The sequence below is a fragment of the Aythya ferina genome, assembly GCF_964211825.1.
Source record: "Aythya ferina genome assembly, chromosome: 1".
Taxonomy (NCBI): Eukaryota; Metazoa; Chordata; class Aves; order Anseriformes; family Anatidae; genus Aythya; species Aythya ferina.
Window position 1 is genome coordinate 83,252,200 of NC_140296.1, and position 9,088 is coordinate 83,261,287.

The following is a 9,088-nucleotide window of genomic DNA, read 5'->3' on the forward strand; positions in this document are numbered from 1 at the left end:
TCTTTCTTAAGCACTAAAAGTGCACGTCGTTACATTAATTTAACTAATAGGTGTTAGTTATGACAGGCTGCCTAGTAAAGGTTCTGAGCCAGTGTCATTCCTATAGATTTATACACTTGGAAATGTGCACTGTAAATGAGAATGTTGCCAGCATCAAAATTAAATTAAACTGAATTAAATCATGTGTCCTATCACAAAGATCTGAGATTCTTTTCAGAATCAAGTCCAAATTACAATCATAACTCGACCGACCTCTGAAGAAAATTAAAAGGCAGTTCCAACTTCATTATACCTTACTAAGTTGCCGGCAACACAAACACAAGTCTAAATCCTTAGCTGAGCAAAGTAACTGGTGCCTCCAGGACAATTACTGCCACCTTCACAACCTGAAAAGGTCCCCCAGTCATGACACCCTGTGAAGAATGGCTCCTCCATGGACTGCTATCAATGTGAGGACAAGTGCTCATGAGGAGATGAGCATCTGAGACCAAACATCAAGTCCACCAAATTTCCAATCCCAGGGGTCAAATCCCGTACTCAGGAGAGTCTAGCAGTGAAATGCTGTCAGGATTTGTCTGTCCATGTACAGGCACACACGTCTTGACAGGTTGTTGCGTACATTATCTGAAGCACTACACTCAGTCATAGTTAGTCATGTCTTGCCTCAGAGCACACTAGCCAGACCAGCCTTGAAAGAAAGTGAAGTGCCCAGGAAGGTGGTGGAATCACCATCTCAGGGGGTGTTTAAGTTGGATGTGGTACTTAGGGATGTGATTTAGGGGTAATATTGGTGGTAGGAGGACAGTTGGACAAAATGATTTTGGAGGTCTGTTGCAGCTTTAATGATTTTGATTCAAAGTGGTGGTTCTGTCTGCTTTAATGCAGTAGTCCAGTGGTTTACAGCATTTAGATGTGGCACAGCCTCGGTGTGTATGCAATGGGAGCTAACAGAGCTTTTTCCTCAAAGAGGGAAGATGCTACTGCTAACTGATTGATGGCAACAGATTGATGGTACATTGCTTTGGAGAGAGCCAGGATCCATCACTCCTGATGAATTTGGACCCCTGGAGGAGTCAAACACCAGGAATTAGTGTCTCTTGCACTTCCATAGCTTACATCGGTGCTGTCCTACAATGGTTCACCTGTTACTTTCAAGAGTGTTTACCCTACCTTAAAGTACTGTAAGCAACAAGGAGTGAGCAAGCAAATGCAGTATCTGTAAGACAAGGCATACTGGAAGTTTTTCTAGTGAGCAAGCTCTCTCAGCTGTGCCTCACAGAATTGCAGACCCTCCAGTAGACAAGCAAATATGCCAAGAACTCTACATGTCTAGCACAAGTCATAACAAACATACTAGTCTTACAAATTCAAAGAGCTAACACCATTTCCTTATGCATGTTGCAAACGTGGGCTTAGGCCCCAGCTCTGCCTGGCTCTCAACATTCAGAAATACGACAACAGTAAGAAAATGTTCATCCTCATTATTGATTAGGATCAATCTCAAAACTTCAATCAATGTGGCATCTATTAAGCAGGGGATGTCAGTGCTGAAGTATACAGATGTCATGTTTGTATCTTGTAGTATCAGTTCAGTTGTGTCCGTCTTAGCTGGTTAGACTGAATGTAGTTTCAGCAGCCATGGACTTGTGAGAAATAGTGTTGGAAGTTAACATGAATGATGGTAGACATGCTGTACATGTCTACCTAAATGTAGGTAGATACCCTCTACCTACCCAGAATTACCCTGGGAGGCAAACAGCGCTCTGAAGCTGTTTCAGGGTGTGATTCTGAGAGCTACACAAAATATGCCAGACACCAAACTTGTCTCTAGCCTTCTCCGTCTTCCTAAAACTTGTGTAGCTGAGCTCTCCCAAGGATCAGCCTGCTGTTTTCAACACCTCTCTCCTGCCTGCATAGAAAGCAAAGTACCTGTTCCCAACACATATCTGCTACAAAGAGGAGCCAGCTTTGTTCAGCTACTGTGCCTATAGGCAACCTCTTGTCAGCCAGTCTCAGAAGTCTCTTTGATGGCTGGTTTATTGGCTGCCTATGAGGCAGAGTGATTTTTTTCCTTTTCCATGTATTTTCTTTTAAAGATTTTTCTTCCTATGAGATTCTTCAAGAAATGCCTGCTCCTCCATGCAATGTGCTCTATGGAAGGGGAAAATATTACAGTTCAATATATTGTAGAGAAATATCAATTGTTATCAAAAAGTAACATGTGCTACTGTGCTTCCAAAATGCATACAGCAAATAAATGTATATACATCATACCTTTATTTGGAAACAAAGTCTAATATTGCAGTTTTCCTAGATACTGATGTCTTCATCACACATTTTAGTGTAATCAAGGTATGCCAGTATAGCTATTCTGTGTCAATTACAATTTCCCTGGATAACTTTGAAAACTGTTTTCCTTGGCAATGTTTCTACATACATCTGGATTCAAAACAAGCTCATCTGTGGCCTTCCTCAGGAAGAGTACAAGGGTGAAGGGAACAAGGGGTGGCACAACAGCTGTCCTGCACAGCAGCTCAGCAGGGTAACGCAAACAAAATGAGCAGCCTACTTCATGCTCTGAAAAGCAGAAGTAGGTTCCTGTGGCAAAACACCTTATAAGTACTATCCGGCAGGGATCTCTCCCATCTGTGCACACTAAAGGACCACAGCTTGAATAACAAGTATTACAATGCTGATTGCATGGCATAAGCTCTATACCTGAGCAGTACAAGGCCAAAGGAAACCACTACAGTAGCTGCAGTGACTTTCTAAAGTAATCTGGATTGCTCAGGCAACCCTTGACGATATGATTGCATTGTCTCTGTACAAGTTAAATGAGATTACTCCACATGGTCCAAAATAGTCTTGGCATTCTCCCTGGGACACAGGTGAAAGAGTAAACCTCAGCTACTTCTGCAAACAGTAATTGAACCATCCCACAACTTCCTTGCTCACTCATGCTCAATCATTGGATATTTTCTATAACAAAGGTAAATTCTAGCATTTTAATAAATGCCAAATAAAGAATTAGTAAGATAATGATCAAGAGAATGTATTCCATGATTTGGGATCACTGCAGCAGGAAGGCTTAGAACCAGATAAACAGGGTACTATATTCACAACTTTTTCCATGTTCTTGCACATTCTTTCACTGATTCCTTGTAAGTAGGTAGGCACACTCAGGTTTTCAAAACTGTGTCACTATAGAAGAAATCTGACTTCTTACTGAGCCCCCCCCCCAAAGGGAGAAGGGGGCTGGGGGGTTGGGGGGGGGGAGGAAAAGGAGGTTTTCTGACCCAGTTTAAGAGTGTGAAAGATTCGGTTCACCCATGTACAATCATGGGTTTCAGCAAGAGACCTCTTTAATGGGAAGAAGCCAGAGGAGTTAGATCATTAAATTAAAGCCACAAAGCACCACACACTTTTCTTCAAAATTGAATTTAAATAGCCCCTTCTCCATCTCAATTTGCAGGTCATCCGCCCTCTCCCAGTCACCTACAGATTGTGCTGGCTTGAACCAGGAGCCCCTGCTCTCCAGGGGGAGGACAGTATCACAAACATGGTGCTAACTTGCTCCCTACCCTGTCTCTCCCACCATGGTTTTTGTCCCTTGGCTCGGTTTTGTAGTCAAACAGGCTGCAGGCAGAAGTGGAGCACAATCTCAGTGCTTCATTACAAGCAAATAGGGAAGAAAAAAAATAAGAAATGTACAATTTAACTTTAGAGAAAACACAACCACCATGCATGCCAAGCAGAAGAATGTAATGACAGTAATATTGCCCAGTCACAACAGTTGGCTGCTGCATGGGTTGGTGGCATTATAAATGCATGCAAGGAAAAAGAGTAGAGCTGAGCTGAAGCCATCTGGACCTAGTTAGGCAACAGTGGCTGGCTGGGGGGTGTGGAGTGAGGTTTGAAGGGGAATATTGCAATCAGTGGTTTCTTTCTTGATCATAATTCCATAAATCACTCCCCCTCTTCACATCAGGAGTCAGTGTCAGCCTGTAATACTCAGTGCAAAGTGTAACTGAAGAAGCAGTGTTTGCTATGCAGTGCTACACCCTGCCAAGAAAATAGGAGACTAAAGAGTGGACCTACTAAATCAGTGGGAGAAGGGGAGCACAAGCAAGAGAACAACACAAAATGCTGTAGCAGTGGCAGTCACCTTACAAACAAAATGCTCAAGAAGCACCCCAGCATAAAACCAGGGCTTCACAGCTTTGCGTCAGTACCACCCGCCATGGTCTGCAGTGGTATGAAAAATCTCTCCTCTCACTCTGGACCTCGCAGACCCCAGCCCAGCTGAGGGCATACAGGCCTGACTAGCGAGAAGCTGGATCTTTTGCTGTCTGCTACTGTGTCAGAGTTTGGACACAGTACCAGTTGGACCACATTGTCCCTAATGGTGAGTTTTTCACCCCTTGCTGGTGTGACACAGCAGCCCCGGCCTGACACACAAGACTGTCACAATCAAAGCCAGTAGCACCCATCTATTTTGTAGGCACTGACAGCTAGGTGCTCATGGCAGTCATCTATTTGCTGTACTGAATTTGTGGAGATCTGTGATTTCTTTCTAGCAGCCTGGAACTGACTCCCCCTCTACCTCCCTCCCTACAGGCCAGATTGCCTCATTGCCTGTCCTAGTCTATACCTAGGCCCTGCTGGGGGCCCTCCCTGGCTCCCTTCCCTGGCTCTGTCCCCTCCTCAACCCCACCAAAGACCCATGTCTCCAGTTCACCTCCTGGGCCCTAAGACCCTGTCCTAGCCTGGTGGGTCTCTGCCCCCTCTCTCCCACAGCAGACTATCCCTGCACCTGCCCCAGGTTGAGCCAAGGCCTCCCGTCTATGGGTGTTTTTTTTTTTCCTTTTCTTTTTGCCAGACAGAACTCCTTCTGCTTACCCCAGAGGAGACATGGGGATATGGGCCCCCCCCCTTTATCAGGCCAGGAGCCAGTCTACACCTTTGTTCTGGGAGCCATGGCTTCAAAACAGCTTTACACACAAGACTGATGTATTCAGTTGTACAAACTTCCTTTTGTTACTGTACAAAATCTTATCAATTGATATGCATGCTCACTTACAAATTACTTAGTCCAGCCCTGCAATTAGTTGCAGGAGAAAATGGAGAAAAACTTAAGAAGTGTAAAATTACATTAGCATTTTTTAAACAATACTATTTGCTTCAGAAAATTTCATGGTCAACCTGAAAGAGTTGCCTTTAATACATGTTGCCAACAAAAAATCTAAATGTACTTCAGATCAGACCACAAGAACTTCTCAATAATTTGGGGGATGGCCATGAAAGCAAAACACCCATTAACCACATTATTCTGATGAAGTGCACCTTTTCAAGTCCAGTAGGTGTAACATTTATTTCAAATACATGGTAGAGATCTTATTTTTAAATATTATCTAATATGTAAAAGGCTGCACCTACATTTTATTTCATATGATACTTAAGATGAAATCAGTCCAAAATACATCACTTGTATTTATGCATGTGTTTATGTATGAGTCTTCCCCCACTGTATATCACACCAAGACTGCAAAATCTTTAAAATGAATTTTGAAAATATAGAAGGCTCAGAAAAGAATTGCAAAAACGATTCAGGGGCTGGAGATAACTCTGCACCACAAGGCATTTTAAAAGCTCCACAGAAAGAAGACTCAGATGTCACCTGGTTAACGTATCTAAGGATCTTCCTGCGCAAGCTTTGCCAGGTGGAAGAGGGCTCTTTACCAGAGAAAAGTATGTCAAGGAAGAATTACTGGGAGCTGAAGCTGGTCAGGAATTAGACACATAGTTTTAGTAGGGTTATTGACCAGTGAGAAAGTCTGGAGATGTGCCAGATTCTGTATTTCCAGAGGTCTCTAAATCAAACCTGGATGCTTTTCTGAAGACATGTTTTATCCAAACACACACTACTGGGATCACAAGAGGAGTACTGAGGTGAGATACATAGACCTGTGAGTCCCAGTTGTGAGTCCCAGTAGTCTTAGCAGATTATGTCAAAGTCTCTTCTAAATACATAAAATCCATGTATTTCTTCCGCATCAGAATTAAAAGCACTGCAGAGAGATTGTTTCCTGAGGCATATACCTACATATGTGGAAATGTAGCAAGGATTACAAGATATTCCAGGTTTTACAAAACAAGCCATGAGATCTTTAATACCTACAGATGGTCTTAGCAGCAGCTTTACACCTTGTTCAGCATCACTGTATCTTGACATCATGCTGAGGGACAAGTATTATTCTGTCTCTGACCAGAATATCATCAACTGAATTCCTAATGTCATCTGCTGCAGCACCCGGAGAAGTTCATGGAATAGTTTGCTCCAGCAATAGCTGGTTACACCAGGCTTGTGTCTACTTCATGAGATCTTGACAGAGTCATGGTACAAGGTGACATGGAGGTAACCATCCTGATATTCATGGGAAGAGAGCTGGCTGACAACTCTGAGCTGGTTACAGTGAGGGAAGGTTCTCCTGCAGGGCTTTCCAACCCAAAGAAATGCTGTTCTAGGAAGTTAATAATGGGTCTGATAAAGTCAAAAATGATTATTTGCATGTTTTAAGCTGACAGTTCTCCCTGATTGCTCCTGATGTGCAGTTCATAAATATTTACCCATTTCGTTTATTGGACACATTAGTTACCAACCAAATTGGTGGTATCATTTTTGTCAGCCATCTTATTTAAGAAAAAATGCTCATTGTTTTATGAAAGGGTCATTATTTTCTCTGGAAATAGCATTTTCTACATGACATATTCCCTCCTGTGAATCAATAACACAGAAATAAACACCCTGTAATTGTCCAGAGACAAACTGCCTTCTAGAAACAAACTTCCCAACAGCATTTCATTCAAGTAGTTGATAGTTTAATATTATACCAATTAAAAGCAATATGCAGTTACATCAGTAAGATATTAATTTCCTTACCAGAAATGGAAATGAGTGGGTGCTTTGATTCCACAGAAGAGGTAACTCCACCAACCAGCAGCATAATCTACAAAGTCTGCAGCACCAAACGAGGGAATTCACTGTGCACAACCAGATCATTACACTGTGGGGATATTTCTTTTTCCAGACAAAGCCTCATCCACTCTACAGCAGCCCCAGGTTATAATGGAAAAATAAAGAAAGGTGAACACCCTTTAAAATAAATAAATAATATATAAAAAAACTTTTCCCCTCAAAGCTTATGAGATGGGTATGAATGTGAATATTACTGTGCCAAAATCTCTACCACTTAAATTGCCATTCCAAATCAATTCCAAGCTCAAAAGTGCTTCCACTGAACTGCTCTGCTCAAAACCCAATTTTCTATGGCAACCATAGTGATAATGAACATTTCATCCACGTTTAGCAACTTTTTTGATTGATGATTAGGCACAGGAAAGTGAGACAACTGTCCATGAACAAGAGTGGCACATGTAGCTACCGATGCAGCCAGATGCCAATTCAGATGCCAAGTCAGATGAAAAAGTTCCTGCAGTCTGAAGTGGGACTGTATCATCTATGGATACAAGTTAGAAGGGCAGAAGCCATTTCTTATCCACCACTCATTCCCTTGGAGTGGTGTTACGGCCAAGACGAGCAGTCTTTGGAACATAAATCCTCAAGCACTAGTGAATACTTCCATGCATTAAGAACTAACCCCACTTCTATTAGTGTGAGAAACATATCCACAACAGATAGTGGTACAATATACAAGGCAACAAAGTGAAGAAGCAATAATGCTGATGGGAAATTTCACAAAAGTTTTATAATTTTAATTGGTTCTTCAAGCGCTGCACATTCTGGTTCTGGTTTAATTGGTTCTTCAAGCGCTGCAGCCAAGATTCCTGTTTAGAGTGTTGTATACCAAAATTGGGCATGACACCCAGAGAGAGGCTTTAATTTATTTTTAAGTTGCAATTGCCCAGCCCTCATAGAACAATTTGTCATATGTCACCAAATAAATAACTCTTTAGGGCATTTCAGTTTCTCAAAACCGCAGCAGCAGTTTTCACAGTTGTTCCTAGCTCTCTGCACATTATTAAAGTAACCTTCAACTAGTTCAAGAGTTCCAGTGAGTTTTTATGTAATTCTTATATTCATGTAACATGAAATATTATCAACACACATCATCAACTTCACTACAGCAACTTACTCTAGTATTAGACATTCCTCCCAAGCCAGATCAGACTAGATAAGGAGTTTGGGAGATTTGCCAAGGGGAAAAAGAGACTTTCCATGCAGACAAAGCTCCCTGAGTACTCACTAAGATTTTACAGCCCCATCATGTCCTGCTTTCTGCCAGAACTTTCCATTTTGCCAATCACAATGGTATATTATGTTGTCCCTCATTAAATAATTACTAAACTCATTTTTTACCATCATACATCTTGAACCACTTTCCTCCATATGAAAGCTCACTGCTGGAAGCTTAAAGGAGGGACAAGAAGGCTTTCATTTCAGGTGTAAACTTAAAGAATCTCTCCTTTGGCATCCTGGAGACTCCCTAGCTTCATAGGTCTACTAGCTGTTTCTTCAATACTCAGTCAAGCAAAAAGGATCATTTATAATGCCTATAAGACCAGCTAAACAACTCATTAAAACACAGAAATTTTCAAAATATCTAGCAACATACCACAGTATCTGCAGTTTTGAGTAGCCCCAGAAGAATAGTTACCTGTAGTTGATCAGAAAAATATATCTTGAAAGTTTTGAGCATCTTCAACTGAAAGCATTTTGGTTTACAAAATAATCAAATGATGTGCTTTTGTTCTGTGACTATGAATGTAATTCATGGCTTTCCCCACACACCCTACAATGGATCTGAAAAATGAAATCTATCATCATTTGTGGTACTTGCTATGTTTTTCAACTTCCATGAATGCTGTTGCCAACAAACCACTTTAGAAAAACATTTGCATAAACAAGACAGTGTGTAAGTGTGAGTACCGTCAAAGAGAAGTTTCTTAAAAATATGAATGAATGTTTGTCCTGTTCCTTTGCAGTTTCCAGGCTCCTACAGGATTAGCAAAATTGGAAGTACTATTCTGAAAGCTGCTTGCTGGGTAGCGGTGGATATTGATTCAAACT